The sequence below is a fragment of the Phyllostomus discolor genome, chromosome 13 (assembly GCF_004126475.2).
Source record: "Phyllostomus discolor isolate MPI-MPIP mPhyDis1 chromosome 13, mPhyDis1.pri.v3, whole genome shotgun sequence".
Classification (NCBI taxonomy): domain Eukaryota; kingdom Metazoa; phylum Chordata; class Mammalia; order Chiroptera; family Phyllostomidae; genus Phyllostomus; species Phyllostomus discolor.
In genome coordinates, this window is record NC_040915.2 from 73,967,779 (window position 1) to 73,990,636 (window position 22,858).

A 22,858-nucleotide genomic window follows, 5' to 3' on the forward strand; every position below is an offset into this window, starting at 1 on the left:
TATTTGCTGGGAGAAAGCATCCAGCTTGACAGACTTTGGGAATTTCAGCAGGCGCAGGAATGCCTTTGCCAGATGTGACCAAACTGCCTGCTCTCCAGCCTGTGTCTCCTGCCTTCTGCCTGCACCCTGTGCTGTGGACCCACTGCTGAGGCTGAGTGTGGTGCCACCAGAACATGGCCTCCATGGAAGATGCCAAGGGCATTCACTGTGGGACCTTGGTTCATAGACTCGCCCACAGCACACTCACGGTGGTCCTGATGATGTGTTCCTTTCTGGCTGTAGCCCAACAGTCTAGACAGCTCAACATGGCATTTTCAAGGCCTGGAAGGTTGGTAGTGTGACCCCACCAAGATCAGACGTTAAGAAATCTTAGGATGCCTTGTACTGTACCCTAGAAGGGCCACCTCTTACTAGTCTGTACTTCCAGCATGGAAATAGGCAGTTGCCCATGGGCCACCCTGCTCACTGCAAAGGCAACTCCATGTGCGGGCCTTTAGAGGGCAGCACTCCTTTGGCTGGTGCCCACCTCTCAAGCTTCACTGTGGTCCCAGTGTACAGGAGCAACCCTCAGTCCTGTCTGACCTGTCAGGATTTATCAGAGAAGTGACCATTAATGGAGGATGAGAAAATACCCCCATGAAGCCAAGGGTCTGAACCCATTTTAACAACCTGTTTGTAGTCCTTCCTCCATCACCACAGTGCTGTTCTGCACTGTTCACAAGGACCAGCACAGACTGATCACATCCTTTCCATGGTCTCTTAGTCCTCTTATGGAAATGTAACTGGGTACTTGTGGTCTTGCAGTATCATTTCACAATTTATGTCTTTTTGGGGGGTATAAGTCTATTAAATTTTTGGAATTCCAAAGTAACTTTGGCTGCTGCCTGGACTTTACATGTCGGATTTATAAGAAGTGGCATGTGGTAGGAGCAGGTTACCATGTAACCATAAGTGTTGGTAGGGGATTAAGCATAAAGTTGATTGACAAAGGGCATCAGCTTGGAAGGATGAGATAGAGCCCTGGGCTGGGCATGTCCCCACAGGGCTTCCCAGCTACAGCACCGAGGGACAGGCATGATGACGCTGAGGTGAACAGGCCTTCCAGTGGCCTCACTGAGCTAACTGTGGTAAATTGTACAACTGTTCCCAAACAGGTAGTATGAATTTTCTTTTGGTAACTGTGCCTTCATTAGGATGATGATAAGGATTTCATCAAAACCAGAATGTTTGTTTTACTAAACATTCTGTATGTATATATTTTTAAATTATTATTATTGTTGTTGTTACTTTCCATGGAGTGTCCAGGAGTGAAGGGGGCCCCTGGGGTGTGGCGTAAAGGAAAGCGTGTCTAACATGTGGACTTTCCTCCCCACACGGACTCCTGCACCGTTGGCATGGTGCAGAGCTTTCCAGGGTTTTGGCTTCTCACTCTGTTACACCTGTCTCGGTTCTTGGGCAGTCGTGGTGGAGGAAGGCAGTCTTCTGGTTTCAGAGATCTGCTGTGTGTAGACAATGCTAGGATTGTCTACACAATCCTTGGGACACAATCCTTGTCTACACATCGTTGGGACAGATGCTGCCATAAGGACGGATTTCCAGTCACTTTTGTGCCCTGAATTCAGATTTTCCTTCATGACTCTGCAAAGCTTTACATTGGCCAATTTTCAAAAGATGTTTCTGGTGAGTGGCCCTTTTTATTTACAATGGAATACATGTCCTGTAGGAAATAAAAGTAGGTAGTGTTTAGTATCCATAAACCCCGAGCACAACCTTTTCTCCTTGACAGGCTGACCTGGGCAAGTGAGGTACCTGTGCTGGAAGTCAGGGACTAAAGAAAAATGGGAGTTTTTTCCCGTGTCTCTTAATATATTTTTCTACTCAACAGCCCACTCTCCATCTATACACTGAAACAATTTGAACACTTGTGTTAGTCTGATTTTTCTTTTCAGGGAATTTATACTTTTAAATCTGACTTCTCTGCTTCAAAGGCCTTTCTTTGCTCACTCAGCCTCTCCAGCCTCACTTGTCCTTTCTCATTGGAGTCGCTCTTCCCCACTGAGTGACTGGAGGTGCCCCTTTCCTCTACGGCTCACAACCCATGACTCCTGTCCTCATCTGACTGTGTTCCCTCCCACCAGACCTTCATTTCCTTTGCTGCATTTCACTGTCATTTGCTGGCACTGGAGGGGGTCATGGGGCTGGAGTCAGGAATCCATGGATTTGAAACCTGTTACTCTTCTCGTTTGCTGTGTGACCCTGGGCAGGGCACATTCTTCACTATGGCTTCTCTTTTGAATTTGTGAAGTGTGTAATGATCACTGTAGCTCCCCCAAATCTGCTGAGAAAGACACAAGCCTTTGGTCACAGCTAATTGGCCTTACAGGACAAACTTCTGCATGTCTAGCAAAGGATTTCGACATTAATATCATGCTTGGGGGGCACCTGGGACACTCAATAAGTGTTAACAGTAAGAATTCAATTTGTGATAAAGTCAAATGCTGGGTCTTTTTCTGGACATATTCTGTAAGGATCAAAGGATTCTTATTGGCCTGAGGGGGAGACTTTATACATAAGCCCTTAAAAAACAAATCAACTCCATGTGAGATCTTTGAGTTATGAGGTTGAGTAGACTCAGCTGAAGATATAAATATTAATGGTGATATGAGAGGAGTGTGGCTCTCAAGGAGGAGATGCCACAGTGTGAAGCTGGGGTGGACTCAGCTTCCTGCACACAGACCTATCCTGCCTGGTCTGAGCCTCAGCCAGGGCTTCTCTGCAGAGTCCAGGGGAACGGACAAGAATGTCCTTTCCTGTTGTATCTGCCTTATGACTCTGCAGTCAGATTTTATTCTTCAAAGTAATGTCTACCTAGCTTCTTAGGCAAAGCCAGGGGCTGTCTAAGGAAAACTACTAGGGGATAGACTTGGGGGAGAGCACTTCACCTTCCAGCGTCCTCCCCTGTCCACTCAGGGGGTGCTACTGAAGACCAAAATGAGACCTACCAGAAGAGGGCCAGGCAGGGTACCACCCTCACACAGGTCCATGAGAGAAACTCCTAAGAGCCATCCTGGCTTTGCAGGCAGTGAGGTCGGACCCTGGTTTTCCTGACCAGTCTGATGGCCGCACCAGAAGAGAGAGGTGCTGAGTGACCTCATCTTAGGTTGCTTCTGGCCTGGAAGAAGTAAGGTCATCACTAATGTAGTTTAATTCACTCAACCTTATCTTCACCATTTCCACTTTCAGCTTGTTGGTTGTGAGAATAGAACAGGGAGAAACTGAGGCATTTGGGGGTGGAATTTCCCATATTCTGAATTTGGCAGATGGCTCCCTTGTATGTTAACATGTGGTTCTTCCCCACATCCTGCAAACAGTAACTCAGCCAAGAGACTTCATCAGGCACAGGGTTGCTTCTTGCTGGGACTGACTAGGGTCTGCATTTCAGACCTGTGTAGTTCCTCTAAGCTGGGGTCTGAGTGGGTCCTGGTCCCTACTGGCTGGCACATCCCCCTCCCACCTCCACACGGAGTATGGGCTCTGGGGCCTGAGTGTGTTTAAGGAATGAAGTCCTTGCTCACCTCTCCCTGCTGGTGCCTGGCTGGGTGACTGAGCATGAGGGTGAACTGGCCTTGCAGTTCTGGGGACCCCAGGGTAGGAGGGGAGAGGGTGTCTTCAGGTCCCTTAGGAAGGAGGGCAGCCTCTGCAATGCGGGGATGTTCATGACCTAAGCAGAAAAATGCAGATGTGGATTTAGGCTGATGGTGATGGGCATGATCAAACCTACCTTTCCATGAGTGTGGGTACCACCCTGGGGTGCCTTTCTCCTGAGGCATCTGGATAAAGAAGGCCATGTGGCCTGAGTGAGCATCGTGGGCCCCCTTGCTGCAGGGACCCTGCCAAAGGCAGGAGCCCAGGCGGAAGAATTTAAAAAGCACAGAGAAAGCACATTAAAATGTCTTACTTGGCTTGGAAGGCACAGGCCTGCCCATACGCTGCACCATGTTGAGTTTTACTGTTTCTGTCTGAGAGTGTTTCAGGTTTTCTAATTTCTCTTTTGACACCGACTAAATCTGTACATGTTAGGCAAATTACTTGACCCCTTTGAACCTGATATTCATCCTTTTAAACATTTATCTCCCTATTACTCAGAATCACAAGGACCAAAGTAAACATATTAGTCAACGTTCACTCTTAATATTTTTTTAAAAATGAAATATATCTGTCAAGAATTGCTATCCTTTCAAGCTCCTGACTGTTTAACAGATGTTCCCTCACCTTCTGGGGATTTCAAGCCTACTCCTGAGGCAGGGGAAGGGAGGCAACTTTCCCTGACACTGCCCACTCTATATCCCCAGTGAGGGGGTCCTGCCAGGCAGTAATCAAGGGAGGCTGCCTGGTGCTGGGAACCCAGAAGCCAAGTGTGAAATTGTACATATGTGGTGGGAAACCACTCCCAGAGCATTAGGAAAAACTGGCTCCCCAGGTGTTGTGGGTTGACATCAGCATCCTGGGTGCAGCCTGCCTCCCCATGTTGCTGGGGACTGGGCATCAGCATCCTGGGTGCAACAGGGTTTTAGCTTGGGATTTAATTAGAAGTCACAAATAGTTCTGCTATCTTTTTATATTCTAAAAACTCTTCAATACAACTTTAAAATTCTCCCATGAAATCTTTTGTAAAGTAAAAAGTTATTTTATGAGATACTAATAAGCACTCTCTAGTGTATCTGGTCTGTAAGGTTATCTTTTTTTCAATGGCATTGTAGAAAACAAAAACCTGTGGAAACAACCCAAATCACTCAGTATCTAAGTAGCAACAATTGGAAAAATGTTTCGTTCTAGTAGGAAGGATCTGCTTGTGAAAGTGACTATGGTGAACCACTATAGTTGGTATTAGAAGGATCGAAGGAACATGGTAGATGCTGGCCAGACAACATTCTTTCCATGCTTAAGTGCTGTGGCTGCCACAGATCATCTTCCTCCTATCACCTAGGATTCACTCATGTGCACACATGGTCACACATGTATTCAGGAAAACACATTTTCCCCGTGGTGCTTTAAAGATGTTCTCTCTATTGCTCCTCTCTCTCTCTCTCTCTCTCTCTCTCTCTCTCTCTCTCTCTCTCTCTCTCATCTCTCCTTCATTCTTCCTAAATATGGAACTTGGGTTTGATGTTTGCTCTTAACAGCACTTACATGTGCACAGGTTTGGATTGTCAGGAGAGTGTTGTCTTGTCCTTGTCCTTGGTTGATGTACCTAATCCAATTCAGTATGGACCCAAAACGGAGTAGGATGGATTAGCTCTTCACTCATTTTTAAATTAATCTGTGTTGCTAATATTTTTGTTACGCTTTGCAGTTCTTTTAATGGCACATAAATAAACTCAGCAATGAAAACATGGGTTGGAAGAAAATGTGCAAAACTATTTCAGGAAAATAAGACATGACCCCAAAATAACCGGTTGTCCTGATCACATGAGTGCTGAGCAGCAAGTCCAGTCCTGAAAGCCTCCCTGCCTAGATGGGAGGGCCCTGCACTCTGGGGTTCAAGGATAGGAAGCAGCAGTTGCTGTGAGAATCCATCAGTGGTGTAACCTGCCAGTAGCGAAATGGAGTGCATGTGTTGGGAATAACTTTGGCTCTACTGCAGAGGTGGGGGAGAAGGGAAAGGTAAGAGAGAAACCAGAACTTCCTCAGAAATAAGTGAGCGTGCTTGTCAGTCTGAGCACATTACATGCAGGAGCAGCCAGAGTCAATGGGAGCAGAGAATTCTGTACAAATAGAGTAGTCTATGGGCTTATACCGAGAAGAGGGGGGATGGTTTAGGGGCACTGCTTTGCAGAGATTTGTGTTCTTTCAGTAAGGGTTAAAGATTTAAAGTATGTATTCCAACAAAGTATCTACCTTTCAAGGAAAGATTGCCACTTTTGCTGAAGATTTTCTGACCTGCAGATGAAAAATAGGAGAAAAGATGAAGCCATGTAAAATATGTAAATTAACATGCATTACAGTCACTCCAGATAAAGGTGGCAGCAGCCAGTTGTTAGCAACGTGGACGGGTGTGTAAGTCGTCCCTCCTTATAAGGACTGTCCATGGACAGAGCTTGTTCTCGGGCAGTGACACAGTGAGGGGAAGTAGATGGTAAAGTGCAAGAGAACTTGCTTTTTGAAATCTAAACACTTGGTTGCATGAGGTGATGCAGACTGGGTGGTGGTGGGCCAGCTGGACGTCCTCTGAACTACCCTGAGCTTCAGGGTCCAGAGCTGAGAAAGGGCCGGTTATGTCTCAGAGTGTTCCTGCATCTGGAAGGGCTGCTCAAACGTGGAGAGCGTGATGGTTCCAATGAAGTCCCACTTCAGAACTTTGGCATTAGCATGGCACTATCTTGGCTAAGAAACAAGAGTACATTTTGGAAGGATAAAAACACACAATATTTTATTTCCTTATACATATAGCAGGTTGATATGCATTAAATTAGTTCCTAAAAAACTTATTACAACTTTGACCCTCTGATTAAGATCAATCTCCCTGTTGCTAAAGTGCTAAAGATTAGTCATTTTTTTTTGCTAAAGTTCCTGCAACATTAATATCCAAAGGTGAAAATGTGTTAAGTTTCAAGAAGACACAGACTTATGACTTACAAGCTTTTTTGTGATAGTAAATGACACATAACAGAAAATGGATCATTACTCAGTACACTCACAGTGCTGTACAACCATCACCACTGTCTAGCCTGGGAACATTTTCATTGCCCCCAAAGCAGGCCTTGTATCTGTCAGGCGGTCACTTCCCATTCCCCTGTCCTTTGCCCCTACAGTACATTGTGTTTGTCTGGTCATCCGCTGACCAATACGTGGATTGTGGCCCTCTTCGGTTGTAGTGGACAGTGCTGCTGTGAACATTTGTGTGTAATATTTTTTTGTGTGTGTCATTTTTCTTGGGTATATCCTTGTAGGAACATCGGGTGTCCTGCATCAGTTCTACTTTGAACTTATGGCGGGGCCACCAAACTTTTCCACAGTGGCTGCCACATTATATGTTCTCACCAGTGACACTGCTCCCAGCCCACTGTCCCTCACCATTTTGGGGCCCATTCCATCAGGACAGTGGAAGGCCCCCTCAGCTCCTGCACCTGTACACAGACACAGCTTCTGATTCCTCTGCCATCTGCAAAGGAGTCACCACAGTGAGGAGCAAAGCACTGGGTGCCGGCAAAGTCCTAAATGCCTGTCCTTCTCTCCCCAGCCTCCCCACCCATTTCACATGCGTGAACCTGACTTCCACATTTCCCCTCATGAAACAGAGATGGTTTCTGGAAACTCTCTTTGACAGCTTTCTATATTCCCAACTGAGCGTACCTCCTTCCACCCGCAGCATGGAGAAGACATCAGGAAGGGAGACTGATAATCCTTTTCCTTTCTTTTTTTTTCACTTTTTTTTTTTACTGGTGTTCAAGTACAGTTGTCTCCATTTTCCCCCCACCTCTTCCCCCCGCCTCACCCATCCCCACTGATCTTTAGAGAAATATGTCATACAAAAGAAGACATGCTGAGAAAGATGTAAATACGTGTTTCTTCCCAATAAACTTTAACGTGTTTTTTCTTTTTTGTTAATCAACCACTGCATAATAGAATTTAGAAAACTGACAACTTGGGGACATTTTACTTGCATCCCCATTATGGTGATGTGGGAGGTGAGATCTTTCCAATGCGGGGCAAGGAGATGAAAACACAAGAGCCTCGAGAGCATTTGATGAACATGTGGGAGACTCGGGATGTCCTGGGTCAGAGCCATGTTCCTCATCCTTGTGCTGGCCTAAGACGTGTCTTGCAAGACCCACCTGTGCTCTGTGAATCATACCTGTGTGTTTTAGATTGTCACCTCTCTAGAGACACCAAATGTGATCATTTATATATGGCAATTCAGGCACCCAGTGTCTGATAACATGTTGACTTGCATTTGTATATTAAATACTATTTTAAGTGAATTAATTTGAAAGTATATAAACAATGTTTCCAATGTACTTGGATTACTCGATAGTGCTTTCTCAAGAGAGAGTTTCCAGTGATTTAAAAATACATGCTCCCTGAGGAGTAGGGGGCAGGATGTTGGAGAGTGGCTCCAGACCCTTGTCCTTCCTCCCACATGGCTTGTAGAGCCCATTTGCAAACCACTGATCCAAACTGAGGAATTCACTCCAATAGGGGCCACCCTTTAGCAATCTGAGTTCTTTTGCACACAAGAAGCTTCTGGGGAAAATATGAGATAGACAGATGTCATTATGGGAGCTTACAAAGTGAATCCTTGGCTTAATATAGAAACAGATTAAAATGGGTTCCATTTTAAATGCATGTAAATACAGGATTTACATGCTGTATTTACTTAAGCTGTAAATACTTACCCAAAGTATTTGGCTCAAAGGCAGCCAGCAGGTTCCCTGTGGGCCAGCCCAAGACGAAGGACCTCTTGGCATATGTGGCTTTTCTCACTTGCTCTGTGCAGTTGGTAACCCACATGGTGTTCAGTGTGACTTTAATTTTTATCTTGAAGATTTTTTTATAACTAGGAAGAAATGAAAAAGGTTTCTGTTAGCTTGTATCTTAAATGTTACAGGAGGATCTGTGGTCATGGTAAGATGCCAGTCCTCACTCTTCAGGGCCGAGGGCCTCCTCCCTCATCCCACTCTGTGCCCAGCACAGCCAGCGATGACGTGGGCCAGGCATGAGGCCCTGAGCACACTTTGTAGATGGTGGCCAACACCATTGTTGTGAACACTGAGTATTGGGTTTGACCATACTGTATATTTTAGACCTTTTTTGAGACCACTAATTAACTTCATATATATTTATTACATTATATTTGTTATTTTTGTATATTATCTTTCTATTTATTATTTGGTTGTGTCTTGCTTATATCAAAAAGTATTTGAGGGGCTGAACAAAGATACATGATTTTAAAAATATTTATACAACCTTTTTTTAAAGAGAGACCCAAAATATGGTTGAATTAGAGGGATTTAAAATACATTTTCCACCTGAACTTGTAAAAAGTTTCTGTTCTTTAAGTCATAGGTTTTTTTAACTTTTTTTCTTATGATTCAGTGCATACCATTTTCCTTTAGATTGTGGCTAAAACTGGAAAACTGGTTAGTCTACTGGCTACACCCAGTGTAAAAACCAGTCAACTCATTCATTCATCTATCCCAGACCAGTGGCCAGGAGGGATTATAAGTAAGTGATGGATGTACTTCTCAGTTATCCCTGGAGACAAAGGAAGTGATCGACTTTGTCAGCAGGGAAATTGATTTCTGACCATTTTTGGCGAATCTGCCTTTGACCTCTGACTTGGGGACCATCATATCTCTTGTTTAATTCACAACTCGAATGGTCTGGTGGGCTCTGGATTCCATAGTCACAGGCCCTATGATGGTGCCCAGCCAACATGGGTTCACACTCTGGAACTGCCTACTCTTCAGAACCACATGTAGAAGCACCAAAACTAAAATGAGATCATAAGTCTGAAGCACTTTTTGGTGGGTGCGAACATTCTAGTGCAAAATTCCCATGACTTCACAGATTCAGGGAATTGTTGCAGCTGAAAGTCTAATGGGATTCATGTAATGAATACTTTTTTACAATGAGGGTTAATGAAAATGTAACTCTGTGGGAATCAGGAGCATGTGTGATGTAGACCTGTTTTGCATTCGATATGAGGAGCAAATCCCTGAACAAGAACTGCCCCTCTTCCTCCTCCAGCCTTTCATGAGTACCATGGGGCTGGGAAGCAGCAGAATGTGACTGGGTGGTACATTGAGGGCTCTGGATGCTCCAGTTCAGGCTGCAGCTGTTGACCTTAGGTGGTGCAGGGCTCTGGAGGTTGCAGTCTGGTTGCAGGTGTTGCCCTCTGGTGATATAGAGCTCTGGAGGCTGGTGTCCAGCTTCAGACAAGGGCTTCTCCTGCAGCATAACATATGCCACAGAACTGCCAGTCACTCATCAAACATACACTCGGGTTTTATGCTAAAGGTCAAGATTCACACAAATTAAAAATGAGTCTCAGTCCCCCACCCAGAGCTCCAGAGCTTAAATGCATGAGTCAGCAAGTTAGACAGCTGTTGAGAGACAGGAGGAGGCCACCATTTTAAGGACATGTCCTGGGCCCACCCACTACAAGAGGCTGGAAATGAGAAAGCAGTCCAGTGATTCAGATCAGAGCTGTGTCATAGTGGAGACTCAAGAGGCCAAAGGTGGAAAGTGTTACAAGAAGGCAAACCCCAAACAAACCATGGCAGTTTGTGGCCTCTTGTAGATGAAAGAAAATGAAACGTAGATTTAGGAAGAAATAATAACAATTTGGTTTCATATTAATGTACAAATCTAGATGAGTGAGGATTCTGGAAAATTGACCTTAGTCTTCACTAAATCAACAGTCACATCTGGAGGGAAATTCTCAAAGATTAGCACATAACACCAGAAACATCAAAAAGTTTCTAAACCCAGGGCAGTGCTTAGCTATTGTATTGTTGAGCTGTGAGTAAGCTCTAACAGGACTCACTGGTCTTAACAGGTCATAAATATATTGAACAGAACATAAAAATCCTTTGATAATAGCACAGATATTATCATAGACGTACAGAAACTTCTCCCCCATGGATCCATGAAAGCTTCCCCTCCCTGAGAATGGAAAGCCCACTCTCATGTGCTCAGCAGCAATTAATAAAGTAGCTTTTCATGAAACCAGTGCTCAAGTTAGGAATTAGTCCATATGTTTTAGAGCACACATAACAGAATGGTTCCTGGGACTCCTCGTCCTTTTCCATGATCAAAAGTAGGATATTGAAAGATTTTCTTATGCTGGAAAGCCTTGAATAACCACCAAAAAGCCCAAAGCACTTTTTGGTGGGTTCGAACATCCTTTCCTCCTCAGTTTGTAATGGGGACACACACACCCCCGAAAATGGAGAAGGGATTTGAGCTATGCATGACTGGAGACATTGCCCCCTTGCTAAACATGGTGGCCAGAAGAGGGGCAAAGGCAGATATGTCCAACACTGGTCCTCATTGGTTGGAAGACTGAATACTCCCTTTGGCTTTTGGTATTCATGGGATTCTGGGAGAGGACTTTTGAAAATGAGTGTGCTGGAAAGCAAAAAGGCAGTTGGTTCTTTCCCCTCCCCTGGGCATGGGGGCATGTCAACTGTCACCAGCAGGCCTACCAAAGGAGGCCAGCATGGGCTGGTGAGTGGAGGCCTGAGGGCACAGACTCTGAAAGATATCTAAAGCTGGCCAGCGACTGGAGACCAGCTAAGCCACCAATATTTATGATATTTCTAAATGGGAAAAGAGGTTCCTGGGGCAACCCTGAACTGAGCTGGCAGAAGATGATAGGGTGACTTTTCTTTGGGTGTCTTAGAGCAGGCAGGCTTTGAGGCAGAACTTTGCTGTTATTTCCAAAGACCTTGGTGATAATAGTCAGCACTGTGAACAGATTTTTGTTCTTCTGTTGTTTTCACTTCTTGAACCTCCATAGTAGTTTTAATGACAAATATTTAAATAGCTATTTTTGATGTCATGCTGACTTTGTCTTTCCTCTTACTTTTTTTACCCAGCTATTTTAGGCAGAAACTTGCCATTAAATAAAAGATTGCTTTCTTTTCCACTGAACTCCATCTTTGGAGATTTGCCTGGTAGATGGCAAGTGGTAGGACTCCCCCACACCTTACTGTTTGAATCAAGTAACAGAAAATGGTGACCCAGATGGGACCCCAGCTGCTGGTGGCAGATCAGCCCCCCAAGGAGTAGGACTGTGGGTTTTCCCAATTGCTGGGAAATCCTCTGCACACCCACTAAAGGCATCAGCTGATTAAAAACACTTAGCAGGTGGAAAGGCAATGGGTCTGGGAAGGGGATAGGCTCTGAGAAGAAGGAAGGATTACCAAACTTTGGGGGCTATAAACTGGGGTCTGTATGATGACTGGCCATGCTTTGGGGAGGCCATTGCTTGGGGGCCACAGTTTATAACATCAGTTGGCAGAAGATAAGGTCCCCAAAACCTGCTTGAGAGACAGAGTTGTGAGTTCAAGTTTATTTATATATTCACAGTTTGCCTGCATTCTTTCAGTCATAGCTTTAAGCCTGTATATCCGGGCCAATAACAGCTGTTCTGTGTTGGCTCCTGGAGAGAGCCCACTAGGTACAATGTTAGTGGACTGGAGCAATGTCAAAGGAGGTACTGGTTCATAATTGTAGTACTGTGTGACCTATGTATGTTTTGGTTTGTGGGGAAAGGTGGGCCACCAATGGTTCCCTAGATTACTGTACCACTATGCAGCTGGAGCCGTATTGCCAACAGTTACACAAATGGGGCAAAATCCATTATGTCAAGACATTTATGTCATTGCATAATAGGACTGCACCAGAGACAGGGGTCTGTTTGATGATGCAGAGAAGGGAAGGGGCCTTGAAACCTCTTCCTGATAGCAAGACACAGGGGAAAAAGGGGAGAATGAGGAGATAACCTCATCAATGTTATAAACCCAGGAGACCCAGAGTTGGTGTCAGGAGGAGCTTCCTCACCACCACCCCCTTCATGAGCTGCCCCTGAAATAGAGACCACAGAGTCAACAACCCCACCCCTGTATGACAAGGGATGAGTCTCCCCCTCAAAGACCCACTGCCCAATTGCTTTGCTCTGAATTAGGGTAGTACCCAGAAATGGCTTAAGTTAATTCTTTTAGAAATAGTTTATGGGAGACCCTTCCAAACCACCCTTTTAGGAATGCCCCCTTTATATTGGGAGCATGAGTCAAAAATTAAGCAATAAGTGCAACATTTACGGCAAGCACTAATCATTTTTGCACAAGTGTGCTCATTGCAGGTCCATCTATCCATCTGATGAGCCCCTTCATCTATTCTAGCCAGGAGACCGAGTCTTACTAAAGATTTAGAAGACTCAAGGCCCTGAACAGCAGCTAGCCAAACAATAGACTGGTCCCTAAGACATCCTACTGACAACAAACTCTTTTCTAAAACTCATGGGAATTAGGCCCTGGCTGGCATAGCTCAGTGGATTGAGCGCAGGCTGCGAACCAAAGTGTTGCAGCTTCAATTCCCAGTCAGGGTACATGCCTTGGTTGCAGGCCATGACCCCCAGCAACTGCACATTGATGTTTCTCTCCCTCTCTCTCTCTCTCTCTCTCTCTCTCTCTCTCTCTCTCTCTCTCTCTCTCTCTCCCTCCCTTCCCTATCTAAAAATAAATAAATAAAATCTTTTAAAACAAAGTTTAAAACTCATGGGAATTAAGCCTTGGATCCACCTCACACAGATACAATTGGCACTGCCTGAGGAGAATTCGAAAACTGCTGCTGTAGTTGATGCTGGAGAGGACGACTAGACCTGCATTCCAGAAGGAGATTTCAAATCTCTCTTTCAGAAGAAGACAGTGACCCCAGTGCAAAGTGACAGTGTTCCTTTACTTTTTTTTATGTGTTTACAAATATAGGGACTTTGGGCTGCTTCACCCTGAGTTATGGTATCGTCCTTCCCATTGTTAAAAAGTACAAGCATATTGAAAGAGAGTTATATTTATTTTGGAATAACTATAGAAAATTGTGGAAGTTTGAAACTTGAAGAGAAATCTAGTTCTTGGTCATAGTTATGAGTCTGTTACTTTCTGATCTTGCAGGGACTTGCTCTACTGTGTACATTGAGAATCCTCTGTTTCTACCATTAGACTGGTGGGTGAGAGAATGCCTTTGCCATCTGGACTTAGGAAGACTGGTTGGTGTGAGATGAGGTTATAAAGCTAATTCTAGTCCCCCCCCCCTTTTTTCTTGCTGCTATTTTATTTCTGTTCTGAATAGAAATTGAGGTTTAAAGCATAGAGATAAAGTTTTGGCAGAGGCTGGAAGGATAAGAAGTGCCACAGGAGTTCAAGGGCATGCGAACTCACAAAGAAGAGCTGATGGAAAGATGGCATGACAGTGTCACTGTGGAATTGAAGAGGAGGAGCAGGAAGGAGAGTCCAAGCAGGAGACATGGAATCAGCAAAGGTGCCCCAGGTAGATGAGGTAAAGAGGGGCGGGCAGTGTGCATGGACTCGTCGTTGACATTGGTGTTTCTGTTGGTGTAGATACTAGAGCAACAAGAGAGGTGGTTGTTCCAGGGAGAAGGAAGCCTGGGTTTCAGAGTTCACCCTCATCTGCAGCCCTTCTCTGAGCAATTCTGGGGAGCTGCCCCAGAGCCTGTGGCTCAGATGAAGTTGTCTGGGTCTCAGAGACCAGCAAACAGGGCAGTTTTCTCGAGTGGTTTCTTGGTGTTGATGATGGTCAGGGATTAAGTTCATGGAAATGAATTGCAGTTTTCAGTTCCTCTGCAGTAACTTTGTTTGTATTATTTTGAATATAGGTCTTGGGGGATAATCCAGGTCATTCAGACTGGGACAGTGAGCTTGAGCTGCTGAGTGACTTCAGCTGCCCTTCTGTTGTTGACAGTGGAGCAGAGTCTCAGTCTTTCCCCTCTGGCAAAGCATCACAATCAGGCTAAAAGGAGACAGACTACCTAGAACTTGAAAGTTGGTGATGCATCTTAAAAGTAATGTAGTCTCAGCTCTTCATATTCCAAGGAAAGGAAGTTGGCCTACCAAAATCATATGGCTCAGAAAAAGGTAAATTAAATGAAATCTTAGTGTAATTTCTAAGAAGGTATATTGTCTCCACATGATTATTTTTGTGTGATGTTTGAAGGGACCTAAACAGTAAGTGGATCCAGAAAGAAGGAGGCCAACTCAATAAAGACCATTTATTGGCTGAGAATTTCCGAAGAAAAGTTGCTGCTGAGCCATCATAGAACATAGCCCCAGGATGATGTAGGCAGGAGCCAAAGATGATATGCCCAATTTCTAAGCATAGACTAAAGCAAGCTGAATAAAACCCCATTACATATATGTATGGGTATCTTATTTCTTGATTTAATTCCATAGTTTAAAATAGATAAGGAGTCTATTGAACGTTACAGATAATAGACCTTCTCAAAGCGTTCATTCGTGATTTTAGTTTTTTCCAAACAACATAAAAAAAGAGAAAGCATGGTGGAAAACAGACCTCAAAAAACAGACCAGGCTTATATGATGGATTACTAGCATTTGATGTGTGCTGACAGAAGTAGCTTCCAAACCATCTGGGGTTAGATATTGTTGAATTCTGGGTTAAGTGTGGTTATATAAAATTTTCAACCAAACATTTCTTGTATGGACTCCTTCTTGGCAAGCCCCTTGCCCTTCAAAGATTAAAAATTCCCTTTGTCAGTGTATCCGTATTTCTTGCTAGACTGCACTGTGACACAGATACCTGATAAGTTACTTTTCTGTCCATGTTTCTCTCATAGTTCCCATCCAGTCCTTCAGGAGGTCCATCTGACTCTGCCTTCAGACTGTGCTCAGAACCCAGCCATTCTTACCTCCACAGTGCTGCTCCAGGCCCAGGGCCATCCTCATCTTCCTGGGGTGCTGCTGTTCTGTGTCCACTCTGCCCTCCTAGGACACCATCCTTCCTATAGTAGCCATGGGACCTTATGAACACAGAAATGGGAGCATGTGGCTCTCTGTTTAAAACTCTCCAGAACAGTATTCTCATACTACCATAGAATCAAATCCATAGCACATAAGGGGCCTACGGAGCCTTACATGCTGTGCTTTCTCCCTCTCTCTTGGATCGTCAACCACTTTCCCTTCCAGGTGATGCTCTCCCTTCACTGGCTTCCTTCTGTCCCTTCAAGTTCATGCCTGCTGATGCACATGGGATTCTTCCTGAGATTCTCAACACTTCTTTCTGCACCCTTTCAGGTCTGCTCAGACATCATCTTCCCAAAGCAGCTTCTCTGAGCACCCATGTAAAGTGGCCTGTCTCTTCCTTTCCATCACTTTCTTGGTATGCCCCTGCGTGGTTATATTTTTTTAAGATTTTATTTATTTATTTTTAGAGGGGAAAGGAGAGAGAAAGGGAGAGAAACATCAATGTGTGGTTGACTCTCATGTGGCCTCCACTGGGGACCTGGCCCACAACCCAGGCATGTGCCCTGACTGGGAATTGAACTGGCCACCCCTTGTTTCACAGCCTGCACTCAAGCCACTGAGCCATACAAGCAAGGACCCACATGGTTATTTCTCTGTGTAACACCAGTGTCTGTCAACTGTCATTTTATTTTGGCTCATTGACTGTCTCCCATTACTAGAATGTAAGTTCCAAGAGAGGTGAGACACTGTTCACTGTCATTTGCCCAGACTGGGAACAATGGTACAGAGAATGAGATGAGTAAGTGTTGAAGAGCACGTGAGGATAAATGAATGCCCATGGTGGAGGATGGGACTGGGAGGAGCTGCCACCCTGGCTGCTGTTTCCAGAGCCTGTTAGAGAAAGGACAGGTGAGATGGGGCCTGGGCCAAAGAGTTACACACTCTGTGCTTTCCTTTGTAATTGCATGTCCTTTCATTTATTTGAAAAATTGTGTTCACTATAGAACATTCAAACAGGCCAAATCTCTCTTTAGTATCCAAGTCCATTCAACTCCCACAAAGAATTAACCATTACCTTTTTGGCCAGTTTCCTCTTCAACCATCATTGCTTTATTGCCAAAGTGATCTTTATAAAGATTTCATCAACTACAACCTGATTTTAAGATATTTAATTTATTGATTTAGAACAGGAAAGGAGAGAGAGAGAAACAGAAAAAAAGGCATCAGTTTGTTATTCTACTTATATATGCATTCATTGGTTAATGTTTATATGTTCCCTGACCAGGGATCAAATCCACAACCATGGAGTATGGGGATGATGCTCTAGCCAGCTGAGCTATCCACTCAGAGCCCTTTAACATCTCTAAAATGCCTCTTTGGATTTTATTGCTTTTCTTTTGTTGTCTACACTAGTTACTTGCACTTTTAAAAACCTGTTTTTTTCTGTTTGTCCCCTAGGAAATGGCATCCATCTGTTCTGGGTCTCTTGATGGAGTCGAGTATGCACTACGAAAGGAGAAGGGGGCTGTGAAGGTGACTGTGCCAAGGACACTTGCTTTCTGCTGTCACTGTGGCAGAAAGAGATAATTCCCCTTCTAGATCTTCTGAGGTAAGCTGGGCCTCTTGGGATGTTTTGCTGATTATTTGTGGGAACTATGGGGTAAGCTGTGAGTATTTTCAGCTTTACAAAGAGGCTTAAATTGAGCAAGGGTCTGGAAAGACTGGATAGCCTGAGTTCTGATTCTGAAATTTAATCCTCCCTGGGGCTAGCAATCACTGTCTTGGCTTCCTTATTTATACAGTGGAAATAATAGTACCTGCCTTACATGGGGTGTTGGAAAACTAATTATTGACTGTGAGTAAAATGTTTTGAAGATGAAAGTGACATTTAAGTAGTATTAGTGTTTTTTATTTCTGAGGGAGAAGATGAACAGGTGGCTTTTACATTGGCAAAATGTAAAGTAGTTACACAAAGGCTTGCATTGGTGTGTTTAAGAGCTAAACTATAGGTTGTCTATGTTTATAAGGTAAAATTGAAAACAAAACTATTGGAAGAACCTGTTATATAGATATTCAGCATTTACATTTTTCTAAATAATCTACAGGGTTTTATAGTTAATGAGCAAATTATGGCATTGTGAATAAGAATTTCTCATTAAATAAAAGATGTGTTAATTTTTCCCTTCTCTTGCTTTCTGTATTCTTATTAATAACATTCAGGTTTAATCAGTGTGCAAACTGATTTTAAAAGCATCAGTTTAGAACCACACCCCTGGATTTGAATCCTGACTCTGCTGCTTATATTTTATGTGATCTAGAGTAAGTTGTAATTAAATTTAATTTCTCTCTGCTTCTGTTTCCTCACTGATAAATCAAGGATAATAATATCTACCCCATAGGGTTGTAACTGGTTTTCAGTAATTACTACTACATGAGATCACTCATAGTAGTGACTGGCACATAATAAGAACTCGGCGCTAGCTTTTATTGTTTTCATCATTATCTTCCTTCTTCTTTCTCTGTCCTCCTCCTCCTTCACTTTCATCATCATTATTGGCACTAGACGATTTGATTAAATAAAATGACTCCAGTAAAATGATGATAGTGTCTTTGAATTTGGCCATACCAACCAAACAACAAGGCTTTTCTCAGATGTGGTTAAACCTGCATGCAGATACTCCATGATTCAGTGAATTTTACTGTCAAGTTTAAAACCTTATCATCTGGAGACTTCTGGCCCAGATAGTGGTAGATAGTGGTAGATTCTGGCCCCTGCAGGTAGACAGGGGGCCTCCTTGCACAACCAAAAGAAGGACAAAAACAAATCTAAAAACAAAAAACAACCAGTGCTGCCAGAAAATCAAACTATATGGAAGTCTGACAACCAAGGAGTTAGAAGAGAAACATTTATTCAAACCAGTTGAAAGGGTAGAGATGGGCAGCCCGGGCAGAGAGGACAGGCAGCAAGGTGCTGGCTGGATAACTGGGTGGGCAAGGCAGCAGTTGGAGGACCGGGAGTTCCCATGTTTGGGTGCAGATAAACCCAAACATGGTAGAACAGTGGGGGAATGAGACAGACTGCAAAACCCAGGGCTCCACTGCGGGGAAATAAAGCCTCAAAACCTCTAGCTATAAAAACCTGTGGGTGATACAGCGGTTGGAGAAACTCCAACCCTCATGGGAGAGTTTGTTGAACAGACCCACAAGGTCCTAGAACATACATAAACCCACCTGGGAACCAACACCAGAAGGGCCAAATATGCTTGTGGATAGCAGGGGAAGGGACTGAAAGATTGCTGAAAGCCCAGCAAGTAGCATTGTTCTCTCTCAGATCCCTCCCCCACATACAGCACCACAATAGATGTGAGTTGCCCCACCCTGGTGAATACCTAAGACTCCACCCCTTAGACTGTAACAGGGACACTGAATCAAAAAAAAATATGGCTCAAATGAAAGAACAAATCAAAGCTCCAAAAACTGAAGTAAGTGATGAAGAGATAGCCAAACTATAAGATGCAGAGTTCAAAGCACTGGTAATGAGGATGCTCGCAGAATTGGTTGAATATGGTCACAAAATAGAGAGGGAAGTTAAGGCTATGCAAAGTGAAATGAAGAAAAATAGACAGGAAACAATAGTGAAGGGAAGGAAATCAGGACTCAAATCAACCTTAGTGTTTGAAAAAAACCTTAGGGGCTGTTTCACTGGTAGTTCCCTAGTGATGGCCTGGTGTCAGTTATTTGCCCCAATATTCCTGTGATCAGCTCCAGTCAACAAGGGGAAGTGTGCCCAGCCCTGGGCTAGACGACCGAGGCCATGGGGGGTCAGTGCTGTTCAGGACCACCAGAGCTGAAACAGTTTCCTTAATTCCTGAGACTCCGTTTCCACTTGTTACTGAAGAAACAGGGCCCACTTCATTCCAGGGTCAAAATTGTTTTTACTTCTTGTCCCATCACCCTTGAATAGGGCAGGCAGAAACACTGTTCTTCAATTTAATCTGCTCAGGGAAACACACTCTTGAGGCAGTAATCCATTTTGTCTGGTTCCGCAGCAGACCCACCTATTCCTTATTGTAACAGTGGGCACATAATACCTACCAGACGGAAGCTGATAGATACAGAAAGAAAGAACTTGCTGGTGAGTCCAGTTTAAACACCCTTTTAATTTTACACTTTGTTGATCTGAAGATCTGTTCCTTAGTACAGTGTATTCCTATAAATGTTTGGGATTACCGTGAATGTTTGGGCATACACAGACTTAACATGTGGTGTGAGAGGCATCAAAAAATAAACCCCACCTCAATTTAATGTCTGATTTTGCTAATTCATGATACTAAAATGAAATCACAGCCACTGAATATACAAAGGTTCTTATTAATATGATGAGAACATTTTTTTGTATGCCAAATAGTTGTATTTTTAATTTTTCAGTAGAGAATCCCTTTTAATATTTTTTTAAAAACTATTCAAAGTTCACTTAAATCGTTCATGAAACAGGGCATTGACACCCTCAACATTCATAAGTACACTTGCAGAAAACCGATGGGCCTGAGAGGAACACTGCAAGTCCCACTGGTCTCCACTCCCACCCCCTGCTCACACTCAGACCTCACGGCACTTCGAGCACCAAAGGCCCTCTTACTCATCCCAAGCCTCACCGTGGGGCGTAGTCCCACATGCAAAACCTCTGTGACACCACCCAGAGAGACAGTTCTCAAAGGCTCAGCCCTGGAGGAAGAGCCCTTGGTAGGACAGCAGAGCAGCCTTAGTGAGGTGCTGATGCTCTACCAGCTGCCTCCCGTCTCTCCTGAAGAACATCTTCCTGTGAACTGGCTGCTTTTGATGAATGTTCAATGTGCTTCATTTTCATCCTCTTCATCCCAAGTATGATCATTACTCAGTCCTGCGACCACCTGTGTTGTCTTGCTTCTGACATTCTGTTCACACCTAAATGTCCTGAATGTTCTCTGCAATATCCGTCCCTACTTGTTCACATGCGGCTCATTTCTCCACTCACGGCGAGGTGCCTTCAGGCTCCCTGTTCTCTCTCCTGCACTGCTCGGGCAGAGTTTACAACAAACCGCATGGTGCCCAGGTCAGCGATGACCGTCCGTTGGCCCTGCTGGCATTTCAGGAGCATCTGACGCTGACCGCATCCTGCACCGAAGCCTGACCTTTCCCTGGCTTCTCTGTCCTCACCACCTTCTGCTTCTGCGCCCCTCCTCTCCTCCTTCCTTTGTCGACCGTCCCCTCTCATCTCAGGGAATCTCCTGGCTCTTCGGAATTCTGAGCCAGCCGCCACACTTTGTCCTCTGCACGTGCAGTCTCAACCTCCCAAATTGTTCTAAATGTCATCTCTGTGATTATGACTTCATATGCATGCCTTTACTCAGTCACGTCTCCAAACACAAGGCCTGTGTTTTACCTGCTACCCTAGGATACCTGCCCTTTACATGTCCAGAAAGGATGACCGTGCACCTACCTGGCTAACACTGGCAGCTCTTGGGGAGGTGGGCTCAGCAGTGGCTTGCCCTGGAAGCTCTTCCTGACCCTACAAGGCTTACATGCCCCAGGATCCCCTGCCAGTGTCATATGCATGAGCATGGCTTTAGAGGGCTCAGTTACCACCAGCCTGGAAGACGTGCTATGGCAGCAGGCAATGGGTCTGCCTTGTGCCTTGTATCTGGCACCCACAGGTGGGGTCCCATGAAGACGTTTCAGTAACGTGACCTTAATGAAAAGTAATTCAGTATTGTCATGGAGTCATGAGAGACTGCCCAACCTGACAATACTGTCCATTAAAAACGCAGTCTTGAAATTCCTGTGTCTGTTCCATTTCCATTAAGCCAAAAAAGTAACATTAAATTCCTGTTTTGGTATAAGTAAAATACAGTTTAAATAAAGTTGAAGTTTAATACATGCTGTTTGAAATGTTTGAATGTTAAAAATAAATTTTTTTATTTTTATACTGATACGTGTTTAATAAAATGATGTTTTAATGTTAAAATATTTGTAAAATTTTACATGTGATATTGATATTTAATATTAAAATATTTTAATATTTTTAAAAGTTGAAGGAAATGCTCTTTTAATGATCCCCTCTTGAGTTTTTCTTTACTCCACTGGTGTAATGTCATGATGTTGAACAATTACCGTAAAAGTCTCAAATCCTGTACAGAGGTCTCTTCCTGGGCTCGGCCCCCAGTGGACCCACCCCCGGCGGTTGCATCCCAGCTCCCTTCCACAGTGGCCCCTACATGATCCAGTCCTGCCCCACCCTTTCTGTGCTCCAGTCTCTGAGTCCTTGGGCATCTCCTGCAGAAACTGTCCCGAATCGGTAAAAAGAACCAAACACGCTCTGATTCCCAGCTTCAAAGCTCTCATTAAATAGATTCTTTGTAAAGATGACTTCACTAGAGTTTTTATGCAAAGTAAAGCTGAAAACTCGGAGGAAAGCGCAGAAAAGGCGAGGTTCTCTGCTCAATACCTCAGGGAAGTGCAGCCGGCCCAAGGCCTGGGCAGAGCTCCGGGTTCAGCAGGCAGGGGCGCCAGAGGAAGGTGTTTTGCTCACTATTAACAGCAGCTCAAAGTTGCTCCGTGGGGCCACAACGTGATGGCATATCTGTCATGAGACCCAACAGTGAAAACCAAGCCTCTGAAGTCTGCATTTCCCAAATCCCCGCGTGAGAAAAGGGCACCTGCACGCCCTCTTGTGGCCAGCTGGAGAATCGCACTTCCAGGGAACCACAAACGGCCCCCTGGCACCGCCTTCTGAGTTATTCGGCATTCTCAAAGGCCGAGATCAAGTCCTGGCTAGTTGCAGGAGTGATGATGCCCTGCTCCATCGCTGCGGGTTCCCTTGGCGGGGCTGTTCTTTAGAACCAGAGCCAAAACAACTGGAGAATCTCTAATTTTTGTAGACAGTTGAAGATGATTCCCCCTCCGTTGTGCCTACATGACAGAAACGACTTGAAATTTCCTTGGAAAAGAGGGGCTATCTCCCAAATGCAAAAGACACAATGCACCTGTTTCCACCATGTGACGCTCCAGCAGATCTTCCAGCTCTTCTCAGCAGAACACAGTGGTGCTGCACGGAACCGCACCCTCCTCTGCCAACTGCTCTGGAGCCTGATCACAGCCTAGAACACCTGGATCAGACGGAAGAAGAAGAACTGGCTTGTCCCTGCTTGGGAATTCTTGTCCGGAAGTCTGTGCAAAGGATCCATAACCACGAGAAAGAACAGAAATAAATATACAGCCCCTGGGCCTGGGAGTTTGTCAGAGTCGGAGCTGAGGAATGCCCTCCCCTCAGGAAACAATCACCAAAGAAAAGTCTGAAACGAACAAGAAAGTGA

General features: G+C 44.5%; 1 pseudogene; it reads left to right on the plus strand.

Moving 5' to 3' along the window:
• Positions 1-173: 173 nt before the first annotated feature.
• On the plus strand, positions 174-22,858 carry LOC114510250 (annotated as a pseudogene).